Source organism: Balaenoptera borealis, assembly GCF_965194805.1.
Source record: "Balaenoptera borealis genome assembly, chromosome: 2".
Taxonomy (NCBI): Eukaryota; Metazoa; Chordata; class Mammalia; order Artiodactyla; family Balaenopteridae; genus Balaenoptera; species Balaenoptera borealis.
Window position 1 is genome coordinate 24,419,234 of NC_138867.1, and position 22,589 is coordinate 24,441,822.

Consider the following 22,589-nt stretch of genomic DNA (forward strand, 5'->3'; position numbering starts at 1 on the left):
ACATGTAAGATCCCTCCTCCATTAAACCATTGATGTCTCTGTTGCTGACTCCGGGCTCTTTCTTTGGTGTTGAAACTGGGCATGTACAGGCCTTGTAGGCCTGCAGGGTGCAGCCCAACACTTGCTGATATAATCCATTCAGAAGTTTAAAAATAGAAGTGATGACCATTCTCTTGATTTGCTTTTTGCTACAAAAGTTTTAATCAGCCATTTTCACACCAAATATTATTTCTCTTTTATGAAAAAGCATCAAAAAAGTTGCCTCTTCCTCTCACCCTGCCGGTACCCTATTCATGCCATCTCCTTTTCCTTATATTGCTGCTAACAAACTGGCAATAGCTCTCTGAATTTATCTCTTTTTTATAGTACTTTGATGATACAGCCATAGTGACAAGTACACCCTACTGATAGTCTGTTTTTCCACATTTTCCCCTACAGCTACAAGCTCATTGGTCCCAGAATCTGCCTTCCAAGTTATCACAGGTGATAGTTTTACCAAATATTACACCCCTGTATGAAATGAATTTTCATCTTTTGAGATTCTGACAAGGCTTTCTTGACTGCTGGGTGGCCAGGCCTTAAGTCAATGCTACAAATTTTGTGGATTTTGTTGTTGTTGTTGTTGTTAGGACAGCATATGACTTCTAGTAGATATTTATGCACCAGTCACATTGTTCCATGGTAACATAAAACTCTCAAATTCTCAGTGGCTTTGGAAACAAATGCTTATTCTTGCTCAGGGTATATAACCACTGTGGTTTTCCTGGGAGGCTGTGATAAATCTTATCACCAGGAACCCAAGGCAAGTTAAGTCACATCTTTGTACTCCCAGGGTTGTCAAGAGAAGACAGAAGGAACATGGAGCATCTCAGGCTGGCCCTTATGCTGTCCACACAGAAGAGACATACTCATTTGCACTCATATTTTAATGTGCAAAGCACATCCCATGGTTATGTCTAAATTCAGATGTTGGGAAGAAGGATAAACAGTCTTATGATATATTTGGAAGAAAGAAATCCAGAAATATTCAGTCAACAGTTTGGATGATTACTTAATTAGTATATGAGAGTACTTGTTATGTGTTGAATTGTGTCCCCCAAAAGATATATTGAACTCCTCACCCCTGGCACATATGAATGTGAGTTTATTTGGAAATAGGGTCTGTGAAGATGTAATCAGGTTAAGATGAAGTCATTCTGAATTAGTGTGGGCCTTAATCTGATATTACTGGATTATAAGAAGAAAAGAAACAAATGTACAGTGAAGACAGCCATGTGAAGGTGGATGTACAGACTGGAGTTATGCTGCCACAAATTAACCTCCCAGAAACTGGAAGAGTCTATGGAGAGAGTAGCGACCTGCCAACACCTTGATTTCGGACATCTAGGCTCCATAACTGTAAGATAATAAATTTCAGTTGTTTTAAGCCACCCAGTTTGCTGTACTTTGTTATAGCAGCCCTAGGAAACTAATACAGTGCTAATTAAATATTAATATTTATTACCAATTTGTAATGTTTTCTTGACTGTACCTGGTAAAGGTAAGAGATTCTTTTTCATGCTTCAGCATCATTGACTACATAATATTTAGGTCAGGGAGTTAACATGAAACATTTTTAAGACCACAAACTTGGAAATGTTTCAGATAGCTGTGCTCTCTACTCATTGTATAACTTTGGGCAAGACACTAACCTCTCTCTATTTCTTAGTTTCTTAATTTGTAAAACTTACAGTAATAATAATACTCATGAGCTTGTTGCTAATTCTCATAAAAGGCTTAGAAAAATGCTCAATTAAGGTTAGCTATCTTTAAATTACTTATGACTCTCTCTTTTCCAGACTATTATTCAAAATCAGAATAAGCTTTTTTTTTGTCTTTATATTAAATCATCTTGCACAGAGCAGATTAGAAATATACATTGAGGGACTAAATAACTTAATAGACTTAAATACTTAATATTTAGTATATTGAATTACATAGTATATATCTTAATTTCTTGTAGAATTCAAGCTGAAAATATAATGTGATATGGAAGAAAACTACATGAGGTACTCTGATATCATTAAAATATAAAATCATATATAAAGCATGAACATTTGCATTTAATGAATTTTTATTAAAAATCTATTATTACTTTAAAACATATATACTTGCTCCTTTTTTCAGTCTATACAAATGAAAATACCAGCAAAATTTCATTTGTATTCTTGAAATTTACTGTGAAAAAATCTCTATCAGATCAATAATAAAGATTTCTTGGCACTGATGCCAATTTAAATGTTACTATAGCAATCACCATGGTAATGCTTTCAATTAGTGTTCACAGTCACAGCATAATGTGAGTCTAGTGTACCATTTGGCAATTTCATAATGGATCTACAGATTATTTAATTTTACCAGTCAAATAAAATCTAAAGTAGCCCAAAAAATGAAAAAAGCATCAACCATGAACTATCCTTAGTTTTAAATTTCAAATACTCTCTATCTAAACTTTACAAATAGTCTAGTGTAAGAATATATTAGCATGGTTACCTTTGCAAATCACCTATTCAAACACAACACAGTTACAAAGAAATTGCTTCATATCTCATTAACAGATATTAAAAATCCAGTGTTTATTTCATCTGGAAAGTTCATCTGCAAATAAGCTCACATATGATAGATGAGTCATTATTATTAAATCTTATGGAGGGAAGGAAAATGGAGATGATAATAATGTCATTTATTATTGTTATATCTAGCATTTATGAAGCACATCTTATAGACCAAGCACTGTTCTAAGTGCCTTGCAGTTTTGGTAATCATCTGTTCTGTTCACAAACAGCCCATGTATCCCTCTTCTAGCCCACTGGGATTGTGCTTCACTGCCATCTTGAAGTTCCCTATAGCTATTTAGCCAGTGAAGTTTGAGTGGATGTGATCTGTGTTCTTTTGGGGAAGAAGATTTACAAACTGCTAAATAATCCTGCCACTATCCTTTTTCCCTTTGCCATACCAAGTATCAAGTCTTCCCAAAGACCCAAAATGAAGACCACAAGAAGCTCCCTGATACCCCCACTAGGCTTCTGGAATGAATATATAGGGGGAGAGGAAATTAACTTTTTGTTGGTTTAAGCTCCCTGAACACCCTAGTCCTTTAGAACTGATGTATCTACCTTAAATCACATAACAGTGTCAACATCCTCCTGATGACGTGCTATATTATTCCCATTTTATATACAAAAAAAAAAAAAATGAAAGTTTAGAGTGCTTAAATAAATTGCCCAAGATAAACATCCATTAGGTGATAAGGGAGAAAATAAAAATCAGCTCTGAGAGCTGACAGCTGGTACCTGGCCTGGCAACTAAGAGCTAGGTTATTGTTTCTTGTGCTGAGCGCAAACAATTTAACAGAATATCATCATTAGACGAGCTCCCTCTATGAGTGAACAAGGCAAAAATCATGGCCACTAGGCACCCCCAAAGTGACCAAATATCTTCCTCTCTTACTATGTCTTTATCAAAGACAACTTCAAACTGTTTTTCTGGTTTCCATATAGAAATTAACATACCTGTACAGAATTGCCCCAATTTCCTGATATTACCCAATCAAGTGCTGATTCCTGCTCTTAGAAGCGCTTCCCAAATGCCCCAGCATATTCCCAAACTCTATAATAAGCCTATCTTAACTCCCTCCAACCAAAATATCTCCAATTTCCCCATGATGGGCAGTATGCCTTATTGCAGGAAGTTAATACACCTAACTTTGACTAAAACTGTGTTCTTGGTCATCTTTTGGGCATTGGGCTTTTTCAGTGATAATACAACCACTATGCTGTAATCCAAATAAAGCAGTGTGAATTTCGAGAATTAATAAGATTAGTTAACATAAATTAGTTCCTTTCTTAAAGTAATTCCATGATAGACAGTTTTTACTGAACAAAACAAGGGATATGATTTAAACAATATGTCAAAGAACTGTAGTAAAATTGGCACTGATATGACTTATTGGTGTGTGTGTGAGTGTGTGTCTGTGTGTGAACACACACTTATGAATTTATAAGGAAATTTGTTAAGGAATAGGTGCAGTCCCCACCCCATTGCCCAACCTCATGTGCAGAGGGTTGAATCAATTATACTCCCAGCTCATGGGTTGTAATAATTGTTGGGTCATACAAGGACCTTCTCTTGTTTCTTGATTTATTTTTATTTTATCCCCATCTGCCACTCTCAGGTCCCTCAGTGTTCCTAAGGATTTTTCAATAAATAAGAACCTGTGAATCAAAAGTGTTTTACAATAAAATTAATTATCTGCATCATGTTCCCAGAGGTTAGTATAGAATTATGGTCTGATTTGGAGGAGGACTAATGGACCAAGAGATCACAGGACTCAATACACTGTCTGTGCATTAAAATATGGACGTAATGGAACACCTAAGTGTAGCAGACAGTTTCAAACATTTGAACATGTTATCTTTCACTTTACACATATTGCACATAATCGGATCTCTTTTTTAAGGAACTGTAACATTAAAAATGCTTAAAATTTAGTTAGAAATACTGCACAGCCAACGAGATTAATAAAGGTTTGAAATATCTCTATTAACCCACTGAATTCCAAAGGGAGAGTATTTACTATTTTCATTTTAAATTATCATGCTCTCACTATTAATCTTCATTAGGATATCTCTTCTTTGCTATAAGAGGAAATCTAAGAAGTAAAAATGCATCATAATTAACCTTCTAAAATCAGACCTTATTGAGGTTCCTTACACCTCTTGCTATGGATCCTTCTCTGTAGGAAACTCTTTTAAGTCTGCAATAGGATAAGATCAGTTAATTTTAATTTTTTTCTCTATATATTTGCCAAGGGAACAGATGATTGCTGCTTAAATAGCATTGTTAAGCATCAGAGATACAAAATACTAAATGTAATATATTAAAGCCAAAAAACCCTCAAATGTTTGCTTCTTAGGAAGATACCTCTTACACATATAAATTCTAGAATATATGCTCTGGTTTCCTGAACATTAATAGTGATTCCCAGAATTCTTTAATTCATGTTTCCATTGCATAATATTATAACCATATTCCCTGCCAAACACTTGACACAGATGTCTTTTCTAAAAGGATTCTGCTCATTAAGCATATAAGGGTCACCTGTGTCAACGCTGCAACTCAGAACATCCAGTATGTCATTATCTCCTAATAATAACTTAGTCAACAACTATTTCTAGTTCATGATTTTGTCATCCTGATCTAACAAGACATCATCATCATCAGAACTAATGTAGGTAAATAGAGGGACTGAATAGATAAAGACAAATGCAATGTGTACTGACATTTTATATAATTTTTATAGTGAGATAATCTATCCTTTAACATTTCTGCATATCTTACTGGTTTTGAACAGTTTAATTTTTCCTTAATTATAACCATCCTCAGAAATTGATACTGTAACATTTCAATATATCTCTAACAGACAGTACTGGCATATGAGTACCCATTATTTACAAACTTTATCTTGGATTTTCCAGAACACTGTTGGAATATCAGGTATGGGTTTTGGCCATGCATTCACAAGTCATTTCTACAGTACAGTGCTGAAATCAGTAGACTATACTAGGCTGAGAAGAGGGATGCAGGTGAGAAAGATTGTTGTTCGATGAAAAAATACAGTACTCATCACAAAATGCCACTATGTGAACACAGACAATTAGAGGATTTGTATACAAAAAGTATAATCATTGTGCATTTCTGAGTCTGCCATCAATTCAGAAAGGGAATTCATTTGGCCAGGAGACTTAAAACCTATATGCTATTTACCTTATAAGAATGCTTATCTAAGGTTTAGCTATTTATGAACTTTGAATTTTTCAGTGGTTGCATTAAAAAATCTGAGGATTTGGTTCTATCCATTTTGGGAGAAAGTTTATGTGTCATGATTGGCCACATAATTTTCTCCTGAGTAGTAGTTTTAAATCCAAGAGTAAATTAAGTCCAATGTGGAAATTACTCATGAAATAAAATTCTGTTTTCTTCAACCAACTGTTAAAAATGCTTTTAAGAGTATAAAACTTAGGATATGATAACTTTTATTTATGAAATTTTTGGTGAAACTGAGAGAAAATTAAGGAAGCAGAAAGTTACAAAGAACACATCATTCCTTAATCCACAGAGAGAAAAGACATGTTTTTATTCATTTAAATTAATCCCTGATAGTTTTTGAAAGGGTTGCATTAAGATCATTTGGAGTTTCAGTACCAGGGTGTTATCAAGTTCTTTCATTATTTTTTTTTTTCTTTGTCTCCTCTTCTTCAACATGAGAAGCTTCAAGCTTAATAAATACAGGAACTCATTACCTCAAAACTGTTCGTGTCTTCTTTCTATTCTTCCTTTTTTCTTTGATTTCTGACATACATATGTCAAAGTACTTTTCTTAAAATATTTTTCTGCCTAATATTTCTTTTATCATAATAGACACTTTTTAGGTATATTTCATTGAGCCTCACAAATGAACATATATGAAAAATTAGTATGGGTCTCTTATAGAGAAATAAATTAGGGCTCAAAAGGATCAAATCACTCCTCTAGGACTGGAGTTAGAACATGACTAGGTTGGAATATGAAACCATATGATCTCATTTCAGAGCACATTTTTGTAAATTCTCATTTACTTGCTAGACTAGCCTCTGGCCACGAGGGAAGCCCCTAATTCTAATTTTTTTTTATTCATTTTTTAAAAGAAACAGTTTAAGACCCATTATCTTTCTCAAAATTATTTGAATCAATTCCTATGTTACAAATGGAATATTTCATGAACAGGGGTAACCGAAAAAAAAAAGGGAAGCCATTCAGACTGATTTGGGCTTTTGTTTATTTACAGGAAGAGCAAAAGAAATTTGGTTTTCACATATTATACATAGAAAATTTATTAGATATGTATCACCTTCACTTAACTACATATTAAACATAAAAAAAGTTAAGTATTTTTATATCTACCCAAAATTAGAAGAGAAAGATAGTATAAAATATTTCTGACCCATGGGTAGTTATTAGTGACAAAATATTATTGACAAAGTTAATAGAATTATATTTTAGATTCTATAATTAGAAGGTGTGATTTGTCCTCATGAAAGTGCTTTCTGTTCTCAGAGGGCCCTATAAATCATGTAGATACAGGTTAAGTAATGGTCTTGTGATTTCCAATGGAAAAATCCAAGTGCTCATGTGTCATGCAGGTATACTAAGCTTCCTCTTTAATAATGTAAATTTTTAAAAATGTTGGCATCTCTGGGATAATGTTATCAGAGTAAATTATTTTATTTTTTGTTAATCTCTTCCTATAGTCTGAGAAAAATTGAGGATTCTGGGCTCCCAAATAACAATTAGTGTCAAGGTAACACCTGTTGCTTAGAGACGAGCCCTCCAGCTTCATGGCAGCAAGCTGAGAGCAAAGGATGGAAATATCCAAGAGTCAAGTCCTGGGAAACTGCCTGGACTATTTAGATTTAGCAGCGAAATACCATATTGTAAATTTCTTTCCTGATGTCTTCTGTTCCCAAACATCATTTTTATTCTTTTATCCTTCTGTAAAGGGTGTTCAATGTTATTATTATTATTAATTGCTGTTCTGTCCTAGAATTAGTAGGGCTCAGGGAAACAAGCAGGAACCTATTAAGGTTGAGCATTGAGATCAATTGAGAAACTTGCAGAGGAATCCTAAGCAAGTAGTAACAGGTGAAATCCAGAATTTTGGAAACACTCCTAGAAATTTTAACGAAATATTTGGAGGGGTGGACTCAGTTTGTTTTATCATGCAAACTGGAACTAGGATTAAGTATTTGGTTATGAAAGGAAAGAACAAATTTGAAGACTGGAAAAATTAGGCTAGAAAAATCTGCTACTACAGTTGAGAATATAGATTCAGAGATATTGATAGAGTGTGAGAAACAGATATATGTGACATATATGCTCATACTTTATTTGGAGAAATCATATTTGAAAATCCTCATAAAATTAAGTAAATACTAATTTATTTTAAATAATATGTAGTAAAACTGTGTCAAAATACATCTTTAACTTTAAAATGAAGTGTTCAGTAATTTAGCATTCAACTGGTAAAAAAAAGTCCAGATGTAGATTTGACTTATTTTTATTAGAAAAGTGATTTAGATTAATTTTATGCAGTAATAATGAAATAAATATTGTCTCAAATATCATAAAATGCCAGTAGAAATGAAAGCATGTTAGGGCATTTCCTTGTATTTTCATATTACAATCTGGGCCAACCAAAAGAGGGAGCTAAAGTATTGTACTAGGTAGCTTGATTTCATAAATGGATCGATTTCACATATGAATTGCACAATGTGTTAAGATGTAAATTTAACTGTGTCTGATATTGACTTATTAACATTGACATATTATGGGCAATACTTAACTTATGGTCTTAAAACTGTATATTTCCCCGAAAGAAAATTATTTTTTCAGGCATCATAAAATTATAAAAATAAAGTACAAAAGACAGAAGGAATATTAAGTAAAATCTCTTAAAATTGAGTCTTACAAAGGAAGGAAGGAGAGGAATCACATAAGCCTCAAGTAACTTGAATCACATGATTTTTCTCTACACGTGTATAATAGGGCTAATAATATTGAGGCTGTTTCCATGTACATAAATACAATTAAAAGTAATATGAAATATGACACACTTATAAAATACACACCAAGAATGTATATTTTACATAACCAGCGATATCATTGGCAAAGAGATCCTATGTGATAATTATGTGTGGTTTATCCAGCACAGCTGCTACGCATTTTCCCCATAGACTAGGGCAAGATACCATTATAAATAAAGGTTCATTGCCAAAGAAAAATAGAATCTGTAGTTCCTTATTACAAAATGTTATTCTACAATGAGATTAATTTAATTAGTGAATAGTTTAATTTCCTTCTTCAAAACATCATAAGGAAATCTGTAACTCCAGTAGGAAATCTAAAGGAGAGGAGATAATTTACCTATAAATAATTCATTTTCACGTAAATAGATTGTGAAAACAAAATGTTTGACTATCAGATACTTGTATTGTGATGTTTCCTCAAGACAGTACATTGAAACAGAGGGTGTTGTTCTTTTGTGATCTGGGAGAACTTATCTTACACACTCATACATTTATTACTCTCATAACACTATAGAAAAAACATGGTTAGGGATAGTAATTTCTTCTAGGTTTAACTGAGGGGTCTAACACCTGAAGTACCTGAGAGATTATTTTTTGACATAAACCAATGACATGATATCCAAGGACAGAATTATTGAAAGACACCAATATATAAATGTCTCAAAGAAATAACTAACCTATATTCCTCTTTTTTAAAAAAAATCTAGTCTACTACAAATTGAGTGTTTTTTAGGAATACATTTGATATTAGAATTATGCATTCTTCAAATGAATCCAGTTGTTGTCTTTAAAACTGGCAAACTGACATACTTTTTTTTCCCCAAAGACTGAGCAGTTGTATTAGCAAATTGTTCCATTTCATGCAATCTTTGCTATAATATAGAAATTATTTATACACGTAAATAGTGTTAAAGAGCACAGTTTTATAATTGCAGAAATATATATATATATATATATAAATTCAATCAAATGAGATTACACGATTTGAATTATCTGAACAAAAAACGATTTAAGATAAATCATTTCTTTAGAAAACTGTATTTCTTTTAAGTGGTTGATGTTTAAATGTGTTATAATTGTTGTGAATATGCAACAGAATGCGTGAAACAGCACAGAATGCTTGGTGCTGTAAACATGATAAATTAATACATTTCTGAATATTTGTGACAATAATAAAATTCAAATTCATATATTTTTTAATGCACAGAAATTCTGATATCAATGCAGGAAATTTAGGCAATATGGAGACGGTCAATTGAACAGATGCAATTGATCTAATACTAGAGTGGACATCAACACACAGGGATCCACATCTCAGAAAAGGCCTTCAAAAAGACCAGGTATAAGAGCATAATCCAGGTCTTTGGATACTTCCAAATTGTTTTATTTCCATTTTTCTGTTTTTTCCTCACAAAATGGGAGCTTGTTAGAGAAACAATGGAAACAATAGTTTAATATAACTATTTTCACAAACTTAATTGACTTCAGAACTGAAAAAGCCCTTAGATGTCTGCTTATATCCCTCCATCATTTTTAAAATGAAGAAATGAAATCCCAGAGTGGTAAATGAATACAAAGCCCCTATCTCTAGTCTTTTTAGTCCCATCCCTTGTTCTCTTTACTAAACCAGATTGGAATGTAATTCCCCCATATAAATTGTTGGAAATAATTAGTTAACTCCACTTTCGTTCTTTCAGATAGCATAAAGCTAGTTTTGGCATAAAGCTATTTTTCCTTCTCTACATGCAGAGTTGAGTTGGTTCATCCTATTCTTTCTGTAAGGGTTGTAGAGAAAGCCAGGCCCAGTCACAGTGGTGAATTAAATGGCAGTCATTTTTTGCCTCTGGCTATTCGTGCTTACTATGATGCCATTTTTTACATGCAAAGGTATGAATCAAAACCGATTTTTAAAAATATAATGATTTACATTGATAAGGCATTCTTAATCACATAACTTATTCCTGGAGACCTAGATTCTACTCTTGGTTTTCTCGTCTAGGATCAGTTTAAGCAAATTTTTCAGGGTCTTGGTATCCCTACCTGTAAAAAATCAGTCAGTTAAATGAAATGTCAGTTAGGTTCCTTCTTGCTGTAATAATCCCTAATTGCATTGAATCATCCTTTTCTTAATTTAAAATCTTCCATCCAAGAGAGCGATCACATTTTAAAGGTAAACTTTTTCATTTAAAAATAACATTAGAAATCATTATGACAACTTGGCCCTATTTTTATTAATAATGAAAACTGGGCAAATGTTTTTCTAAGACCAATGTATTTTTCATAAATTTTCAAACATATTTTTCATCCTCTGATAATTGGGAGCTTTTTTAGTGCTCTGTGCCTTTTCAAAGTGTGATTGTTTACATAATTTTAAACAACATTTCTTTTATGTTTCCAATATGTTCTTATTGTTACTCCTACTCTCTGCATTCATGATTGATCATATGGTATTTTTAAAAGCCAGTGAAGATTTCTTTGGAGAAAATATGTTGCCTAATCAAGTAAAATCCTAGCATTGAGCAAAAACATCTTTTTCAATCAATTATTTGGAAGTATAATTATATTTCATTTTCTGCCTTCTTTTAAAAGCTTAGACAGGGGACTTCCCTGGTGGTGCAGTGGTTAAGAATCTGCTTGCCAATGCAGGGGACACGGGTTCGAGCCCTGGTCCGGGAGGATCCCACATGCCGCGGAGCAAGTAAGCCCGCAAGCCACAACTGCTGAGCCTGTGTGTCACAACTACTGAAGCCTGTGCACCTAGAGCCTGTGCTCTGCAACAAGAGAAGCCACCACAATGAGAAGCCCGTGCACTGCAACGAAGAACAGCCCCCGCTCGCCGCAACTAGAGAAAGTCCACCCACAGAAACAAAGACCAAAACGCAGCCAAAAATAAATGAGTTAAAAAAAAAAAAAGTTTAGACAAAGAAAAGTCCTGAAACATGTACAGAATATTATAACTACTTTTTCCCAAATACACTGGTAAAATTCCTGGTAAAATTCCCTAAAAACAGTATTAGAAACTGACAGTTTGAGTACATTCTGAATATAATAAGAATAGTTGCAAAATTAATATTTATTAAATGGCTATTATAATAAGCACTTTGATATATGTATTATCATAATCAATCTTGCAACAACCCTAATATTACAATTATCCACATTTTCACCTGAGGAAATTGAAATTTAGGAAGATGAAATAAATTCATTGAGACCACACTGGAGGCAAGAGATAAAGCTGGTGTTTCTGGCTCAAGAATCCAAGCTTTTAACCATTACAGTTAGTATTTAAGTAAACATGATTTCTTCCCTTCTCTGTAGCTCAAAAGAACGGCAGGCAGATTTAACACTGGGAAGGGGAGAAGGAGGGAGTTAGGAGATACAGAGTTAGCATCAGATCAAAAATTATAAACACCACACCTTCCAATGTGGTGTATGAATCAGTTTCACAATTAAGCAATGTAGAACTTACTGAAAGAATTATTTACCAAAGCATGATTCACCCAAAACACTTAGACCATTGTGTTTCCTTATTGAAAACATCCAATAACCAATAACTATTTATGATATAATCTTAAAACTCCAAATTGGGCAAATTTTCATTTTTGTTTTATAACTGTAAATTACGTTTTAGCCAAAATGAACACAATTTGGTAGGATAAGAAGCATATTATCTACATGTTACTTGGGGTGAGAATATTGTCATTATAATTGTTTATTTTACACAAATGGTGTAGTCCTATCAATGTACATTGAGTACTGTGCTGACAGGTGCTTTTAAAGAAGGGTGTCCAACCAGTCCTTGTGAGGTCAAAGGTCAGTTTTCCAGCAAATACATTGTATATAAGGACCTAAGAGAATATGACTAGGGTCACCTAATTCAGATATGGTAAGGAAAATATTGAACACCAACAAAAAGACTGTCTACAGTCCTGGGACAAAGAGTTAACAGTTAGACTAATACAAATGTCTCTGAAAATTTAACCGAAGATTATCGAAAAGAGGAAATCAGTAAAAAAGAAAGAGAAGCCATAAAAGTGCCAGAAGATGAAGGTAGGCATAACATAACAGACAAAATGATGAAAGTGGAACTTGTAGGACAGCAGATCCTCAGAAGTAGAGAAGAACTGCAATCACATAATTAGACTCCTTCTTTTGGAAACTATAAAAAAGTATGAAAATTATGTTCAAAATATAATCACACAGATAGGAAGGCATCAACATTTGGAGCATTAGAGACAATTCTAGAACAGATCCTGCTGTCCCTAGTGCCTTCAAGAAGGATAGAACCTCCCTCAACATTCAGGATAAAGGAGGAATTCTTTTTCATTTTTTCCTTTGGAGAGTTGTAAGACTAACTGTCCCATATCATTATAGATAATGATACAGAAATATACAGAGATATATACAGGAATATATGTCCTCCTTACAATAAGATAACTTTTTCCTGCCTTAGCTTCAGTGAGTCTTCAACTTATAACCAGGAGAAACTAGAAAACTAAAAATCTTGGACACTAAGAGTTAATATCTAAATATTCTATAGTAGCTGTCTGAAATTCCCACCGCTATATAAACAGTAACATTTAATAAAAGGCTAACTTTATATACGTACAAAGATGAATATTATATTAGAACCACTTGTTTCATGAAGCAAGAAAAAATGCAGGAATGCACGTTGTTGTTAACATTAAGGTGAGAAATGGAAAGTGTCCAGTTCACATTTTTATTAAGTTTATAAGTATCTAAGTAAGCGTAATATAACAATCTAGTTTTTACAAATTAAATTACTTTTAATTAGAATATTATATAGAAAAAGAGCAAAATTTATTAACATGCCAGAGCTTTTGAACTTGCCATTTCTTCTACCTAAAATGATGCGTTTCATGATATTTCCTTCTCTCCATTCAGAACCAATTTAAATACCACCTTCTCAAAAAACCCCCCCTAACTACCTTGATAAAGTTCCACTCACCCCTTCAGAAACTCTCCACCCCACCACCTATTTTCTCAGCATTCATCAGTCCCATATTTATCTTATTTGTTATTTGTATTACTCCCCGAGAAAGTATCTTCTGGTGATTAGAAACACTTTGTATCATGTTCACTGCTATAACCTCAGCACCCAGAAAAATGCTATATGCATAGTAAATATTTACTAAATATAACTTAAAGTAGTTTCTATATTTTATGAATACTAACTCCATTTTACAAAGATTAGGAATAAACAATCAAATCATTAACATTCACCACAAATATAACTTCCAAGTTAATTTTAGTGAATGTTACAAGCATGCAATCATTATTACCATTTTTGTTTGAACTACATTTTTCAAACCACAGTAAAATTCTTGTACAAATAAACCATCTTTATAAGCTCTATTCACTTTAAGTTCAAGAATCATTCACTTTAGTTATTAATGTAATTCAAAAAATAAAAGGGAAAAAACCATAAAAATGATAGAAAAGGAAAGTTAAATACCCAGCATTAAAATATGTGATGATACGAGATACTATGAAATTTTATTACCATTGATTTAAAAGACTTTCATAACTCATTCATATCTCCAAGATCCATGTATAATGTACTCATTCTAACTTAAAGCAATAAACTTTATAGTATTCTATCTATGATTGTAAATATTCTATATTAATTTCAATATGGTATAAATTTACACCACAAAATTTTTCAAAATATAAAATATTTTCATTGTATGCTATGTCAACTTAAGGAACCACATGATATGTATGAATATTTATATTCATAATGTTGTAACTGACTTCCAGATTTACCTTATCTAATTTCAAGAACAATGAAATAGTCATCAAATTAAGCTAGGTGTCTCTTACGCTACATGAAAAGTTTCAATGCACTTTACCTAGTTATAATGAACCTGAGCAATAACATTCTTAATAATAATAATAAGAGCAGTTATTATAGGATCAGAAGTGTCTCTTCATAATACACTATAATGTAGATATTGTTCATATCTTTTCTCAGGAAGCTTCAAGAGCTCTGAAGCATTAAAAGACTTTCTCAAACTCATACATGAAGTAGATAGTAAAACCGGCTTTTCTACTTTGAATGTATGACTCCGGGACTTTGCTTGTCCTTACAACCATAAAATATTACCTATCTAAACTTCCTGTTCATTGCATTTTATTGTACATGAGACAATTTGCACCCAGAAATGAAGATAAACTACTAATAAGACAGCTAGTAAATAGAGCTGGGAAGAGATTGTATGTCTACTGACACCACCAGCCAAGTGCATTTTTACTATTATTTTGATAAACTTGTTAAGTACAAATATTTTAACTTATAAACTGTGAAGCAGTCCATACTTTTTCAGGATGATATGAAAACTCCATAAATATCATGAAAGCTTTGGCCTTTCTTCCAGGGAACTTACACTAAATCATAACTAAAATATTTTTATAAAGATTTCAGGATAGTTTTTACAGGCCAATGTCACTGATGAACATAGATGCAAAAATCCTCAACAAAATATAGCAAACAGAAACCAACAGCACATTAAAAGGATCATACACCATGATCAAGTGGGGTTTATCCCAGGAATGCAAGGATTCTTCAATATACGCAAATCAATCAGTGTGATACACCATATTAACAAATTGAAGAATAAAAACCTTATGATATCTCAATAGATGCAGAAAAGCTTCTGACAAAATTCAACACCCATTTATGATAAAAACCCTCCAGAAAGTAGGCATAGAGGGAACTTACCTCAACATAATAAAGGGCATATATGATAAACCCACAGCCAACATTGTCCTCAATGGTGAAAAACTGAAACCATTTCCACTAAGACCAGGAACAAGACAAGGTTGCCCACTTTCACCGCTATTATTCAACACAGTTTTGGAAGTTTTAGCCACAGCAGTCAGAGAAGAAAAAGAAATAAAAGGACTCCAAATTGGAAAAGAAGAAGTAAAGCTGTCACTGTTTGCAGATGACATGATACTATACATAGAGAATCCTAAAGATGCTATCAGAAAACTACTAGAGCTAATCAATGAATTTGGTAAAGTAGCAGGATACAAAATTAATGCACAGAAATCTCTTGCATTCCTATACACTAATGATGAAAAAATCTGAAAGTGAAATTAAGGAAACACTCCCATTTACCATTGCAACAAAAAGAATAAAATACCTAGGAATAAACCTACCTAAGGAGACAAAGGACCTGTATGCAGAAAACTATAAGACACTGATGAAAGAAATTAAAGATGATAGAAACAGATGGAGAGATATACCATGTTCTTGGATTGGAAGAATCAACATTGTGAAAATGACTATACTACCCAAAGCAATCTACAGATTCAATGCAATTCCTATCAAACTACCAATGGCATTTTTCACAGAAGTAGAAAAAATAATTTCACAATTTGGATGGCAACACAAAAGACCCCGAATAGCCAAAGCAATCTTGAGAAAGAAAAATGGAGCTGGAGGAATCAGGCTCCTGGACTTCAGGCTATACGACAAAGCTACAGTAGTCAAGACAGTATGGTACTGGCACAAACACAGAAATATAGATCAATGGAACAGGATAGAAAGCCCAGAGATAAACCCACACACATATGGTCACTTTATGTTTGATAAAGGAGGCAAGAATATACAATGGAGAAAAGACAGCCTCTTCAATAAGTGATGCTGGGAAAACTGGACAGCTACATGTAAAAGAATGAAATTAGAACACTCCCTAACACCATACAAAAAAATAAACTCAGAATGGATTAAAGACCTAAATGTAAGGCCAGACACTATCAGAGTCTTAGAGGAAAACATAGGCAGAACACTCTATGACATAAATCACAGGAAGATCCTTTTTGACCCACCTCCTAGAGAAATGGAAATAAAAACAAAAATAAACAAATGGGACCTAATGAAACTTAAAAGCTTTTTGCATAGCAAAGGAAACCAAAAACAAGACGAAAAGACAACCCTCAGAATGGGAGAAAATATTTGCAAATGAAGCAACTGACAAAGGATTAATCTCCAAAATTTACAAGCAGCTCATGCAGCTCAATATCAAAAAAACAAACAACCCAATCCAAAAATGGGCAGAAGACCTAAATAGACATTTCTCCAAAGAAGATATACAGATTGCCAGCAAACACATGAAAGAATGCTCAACATCATTAATCATTAGAGAAATGCAAATCAGAACTACAATGAGATATCATCTCACACCAGTCAGAATGGCCATCATCAAAAAATCTACAAACCATAAATGCTGGAGAGGTTGTGGAGAAAAGGGAACCCTTTTGCACTCTTGGTGGGAATGTAAATTGATACAGCCACTATGGGGAACAGTATGGAGCTTCCTTAAAAAACTAAAAATAGAACTACCATACGACCCAGCAATCCCACTACTGGGCATATACCCTGAGAAAACCATAATTCAAAAAGAGTCATGTACCACAATGTTCACTGCAGCTCTATTTACAATAGCCAGGACATGGAAGCAACCTGAGTGTCCATCAACAGATGAATGGATAAAGAAGATGTGGCACATATATACAGTGGAATATTACTCAGCCATAAAAAGAAATGAAATTGAGTTATTTGTAGTGATGTGGATGGACCTAGAGTCTGTCATACAGAGTGAAGTAAGTAAGAGAAAAACAAATACCATATGCTAACATATACATATGGAATCTAAAAAAAAAAAATGGTTCTGAAGAACCTATGGGCAGGACAGGAATAAAGACACAGACCTACTAGAGAATGGACTTGAGGACATGGGGAGGGGGAAGAGTAAGCTGGGACAAAGTGAGAGAGTGGCATGGACATATATACACTACCAAATGTAAAACCAGTAGCTAGTTGGAAGCAGCCACATAGCACAGGGAGATCAGCTCAGCGCTTTGTGACCACCTAGAGGGGTGGGATAGGGAGAGTGGGAGAGAGGGAGACACAAAAGGGAAGAGATATGGGGATATATGTATATGTATAGCTGATTCACTTTGTTATAAAGCAGAAACTAACACACCATTGTAAAGCAATTATACTCCAATAAAGATGTTAAAAAAAAAAAGATTTCAGGTTAGTTTTGATCATGAAATGTATACTTTGGGCCCTTTAAGTATGTGGTCATATTTTTAAGATTCATAATTTAGCAGGAAAACCTTAAAATATAAGATAAAAGCCAATGGCTGAAGACTTGGATCCAAGGCTGAGATGTACTGATGTATTTCTAGATGTGATGGGTTGGGGATAAGGGAGAAAGTGTTATTGAGGTGTATTCTTAATTTATAAAATTATACTTTGTGGAATGTATTTTTAATTAAATATACTGTTGGCTAGGTGAGCAACTAAAAGGTTATTATAACAATACAGCAAAGAGATATGAAGGTTTTTATAAGAAGAGTGGTTGAAGGACTAGATAGTAAAAGACCAGTGTAAGACGTGACTAGTGTTATATCTGTCAGGATTTGGCATTTTATCTTATAAGACAGAATTACAAATCATAAAGACATTTTTTTTTTCTATGTATGTCTTTTGGAAGCATTGAAGAAGAATAGAAAAACGGTCTTGGATTAATTTGAAAAGTAGCTTTTAAAAGGGAGTTATAGTCCTACTTATTGTGTGCTCCCTGTTTCATATTAGGATTATTGATTTCAATTTTAGGAACAATATCAAACAAGAGTTCAGTTCACACAGGGCAACTAGAATGGTAGAGCAGTCTGTAAAATGTTACTTATTTTAAAATTGAAGTAATGAGGGTTGTTTATACTGAAGAAAAAATATAGGCTGGACAAAGTTTTCTTTGAATGCTTTTCTTTTAATACTAATACATAGGGGTGAAATAAAGATTAGTACCAAGCAAAACTAAGACAAAATAGAGAACTTACAAACAGATAAATGTTGTCACTTATGGCAAAAGGAGAATCTCTAACAACTGAAGCTGTTTGGAAATAAGAGTGGCTTCCATGTGAAGGTCTTCTCAGCACATGTTCCACAACAGCGTAGAGCCTAGGACGTGTAGCAGGTGTTCAATAATGAGTAAATTCAAAGGTAGGAAAATGAAATAATCAGCCAACGGATAAATTAATTAACCACTACAAATAATCTGAAGATCTTTTTCTTGATAGTGAGCTTAAAAGAAAAGAATACAAAGAGTGCATATAGGATTCTGAACAGACTTCTCAATAAATCTGCACACATTTAGGACACTACATTATGCTACTGATGTTATGAGAAGCACTGCTTCTACCAACACCTGCAAACTGTAAGATGGACTGTCACTTCTACTACATGAAAATGGAACATAAAATCAGCTTCTTAATGTAAAAAGTTTGTATGCATCCATTTTGGAATTCCTGAGGCCAAGCAGTCAATATCAAAACACTCTGCCAACTTGTCCCCTCACACACACACCTTATGAGTATTAACATACAGGGATACAAGGATAGCCTTAGATTTTCAAGTTCCGCTTTTTCTTAACGATTCTCCAAAATCCTCATGCAGCTGTATATATGGCAGGGCTCCATTCCTGGACCTGCAGTCAAATCCACTTGTCAGTAGTACCACGTCTCCTTGTTCTACTTATCTCTTCTTAATGAATTGTGACCTTGGTAATATTCAACTCCCTATAAGGCCCATTTTCAGTCAATTAGAAAGTAAAAGTTGGGAGAGGTGGAACAGAGGAGAAGAGTTTCTAAAATTGCCCACAAATATATTGACCAATTTTTATTAGCACCTCATCTAAGGAGTTTCTCATGTTAGAAAAGCTACTTTTTATTACAGTTCACTGAATCATCTCCCCAAAGTGCAAGCCAAATTAAGGAGGAAAAGCACTTGTATTTAAATATATTCTGTCTTGGATGTAGAGGAGGAGTGGGGGTAGGGAAAACTGATAAGGAGTTAGAAGCAAAGCCATAAGTATGGAAACAGAAGTAGCAGCAAAGCTAAAGCTGCAGTGAAGGTAAGAAAGCACAAGTAGTTAAAAGTAGCAAGAGAAATAAATTATCACAGTTCATTGCATGGAAAAAATCTGCTTTCTGTGAATCACTATAGATTTACATTCAGTTTGGTAGAAGTCAGTGGGCAACGTATAACTTAGGTCTATTTTAGCCACCAAACAATTCAGAATTCAAGCAGAAGGGAAAGGATAAAAGAAGATGGATGTAGATAATTTCTTTCCTCATAGATTATAGTTATAGTTAAAGGAGAAAATAACATTTAACACTTTCAGCACAATACATGTCACCTAGCATATTAGAAATAGTAACTTATTAATGAATTATATACAGTTATATACTTATTAGTATAACATTTGATATATCTTATCAGCATATTTGTTATTGAGAACTTTTTAATCACATGTTAAAGACTAAAAATTCCTTCCATAATCTTACTGTATGCTTACTTTCATAGATATTAAATTGGTTAAAAATCTACTTTTAGCAAATTGACTATTTAACACTCAAAAATTTTTCTCACCATGGAGATAAAGATTAGTTTCAAATGGGTTCGTGTTGACATACGTAAAAATACTGGATGAAAGGTAATAAAAACATCAAATAATTACATTTAAAAAAATGATATAAAACTGTAATTTTAATAAAATATATATCCCTGATAGTTTATAAAACATCTCTTATTTGTAGAAAGCCACTGTAATGTATGACTATGTATAGAACTCTATAATGATTAGTTACTTATTTTCTAAAATCTGCTTTCAGTTCCATATTTTATATAACAAAACGTTATTTATAAATACTTAAGGATATGTTTGTCCAAACCCACAATCTAAATAAAATTTTCATTCTGGGGTAGAATTTCCTCAACGCTCTTTCCATAGGGGCTGTTTACCTACATTTTCTTGTAATTTTAGAAGAGTGCAATTTAAAAATATGGTCATTGAAATATAATGCAAGACATATACAAGTGACATATTTATCCTGAAATAAAATTTTATTCCTCCCTGAATATGTTTAAAGCTCAATTTCAATGTAAGACTTCGATAAACACAGTTTAGTCTTGGGTAAAATGGAGCGCAATCTCCATGCTTGTGTTTAAATAAAGGGTTGCAGTGATCCCAAAGCAATGCTTCATTTGTCAGCAGCAAACCACAAGAAGCATAGATCTGGGGAGACACCAGACATCCATGATAGCATTATTATTAAATTATTGTGTGACTCTGCTACTGAGTCTGTAATTGAATCTCACTACTTTCTTAGTCTCCATTCTGTCATTTGATCTCCATCAGTTTCAGTATTCATCTTTGGGTATAAGGAATTATAAACTCAAGCAGTTTCCTGATATATATTTATTTTTAAAAAATTCTATTAGAACAATTATCCTCTTAACTTTCTAAAATCACAAAAAAAATTCCAAAATTGGAAGTTTCTTTCTTATTCAAATAAAATAGTCTTCCCTATTTATCCATTGGAAGCAAAATTTAACACAGGTCTCAAGTCCAAAGTAGTGAGCTTGAGACACCTCATACATATATGTGTATATATTTTTATCTGTCTATCTGTAATAGATATAGAGAGATAAATATATAGATACAGACAGCACTGTTTAAAAAGTCTTCATTGTAATAAACTAAAATAACTGCAATATTTAAAACTGTAAGCTTATTATTGGTATTCACTATTTGTATTTCAATAGAACTCCCTATTGTAAACTGACCAAAGTTAATTTTAATTATAAAGAAAAATATATTTATTCCCGGTATGATAATAACTTTTTTCACTGTTAATGATTGTATCAGGGACCTCAATTCTAAGCTAAACATAAAAGACAGACAAATATGATTTGCATACAAAACCATACATATTATTATAATAGTGTATTAATTATTTAGTCCTTGGAAGAGTAATATTGTCAGAAATACAAATCTGAATCTTATTTAATGCTCTTGTACCAAAAAGCATAACTGAATTGAAACTATATATAAAATGTCACATCATCTAGTTAAACTGGCACGATTGGGGGAGAAGAAAAAAATATTATTTCTCTTCTAATAGTTAAACCTATTTCAATCCCTGCTCAGTACATGCATAGTTGATTTATAATGTACTAATAAGTTATAACATTTACCTGGTGAGTGGAAGTAATACAAATATTTATCCTTGACTGTTTTATTAAATTATTATATATATGTTATTAGACATAAAGCAATGCTATTTAATCTTAGTATATTTTTAATATAAAGAAAATTTGGAATTAAGCAAATAATTAACTTACCCAACAATACAAGAAATATAAAATGCCTATTGACTGACCCTCGGCTATGGAAAATGACCAAATAAATAAAATTCCATCATGTAATGTGCTCTCTCTGTATTTTATATAACAAATAAAAAATAATAAAGATCTTATTTTCTGATAATAATCATCTAATTTTTACCTAATATGGTTTGAGATAGCATTATGATTCCTACTTTACTTTCCCACCCACCATAAGAATGGGTAAAGAGATTATAATTTTTTTTTTTTTTTTTTAAAAAGCTGTTCCTGGACAGCTTTTTTTTTTTTTTTTTTTAATTTATTTATTTTTGGCTGTGTTGGGTCTTCGTTTCTGTGCGAGGGCTTTCTCTAGTTGCGGCAAGCGGGGGCCACTCTTCATCGCGGTGCGCGGGCCTCTCACTATCGCGGCCTCTGTTGTTGCGGAGCACAGGCTCCAGACGCGCAGGCTCAGTAGCTGTGGCTCACGGGCCTAGTTGCTCCGCGGCATGTGGGATCTTCCCAGACCAGGGCTCGAACCCGTGTCCCCTGCATTGGCAGGCAGATTCTCAACCACTGCGCCACCAGGGAGGCCCCAAGAGATTGTAATTTTATGAGGTCAAGACTTTTAGACATTAAATGGAGAATGATTATTTCTACTTAACAGTTTTTAAAAATGCAGGTCTAATTCTCCCTATTCAAAAAATTATCCAAATCAGCCATAA

General features: G+C 33.2%; 1 protein-coding gene across 6 annotated transcripts in view; it reads right to left on the bottom strand.

Moving 5' to 3' along the window:
- Positions 1-22,589, bottom strand: part of CDH9 (cadherin 9) — a 139,728-nt gene that overhangs the window by 103,433 nt on the left and 13,706 nt on the right. The window lies entirely within an intron of this gene.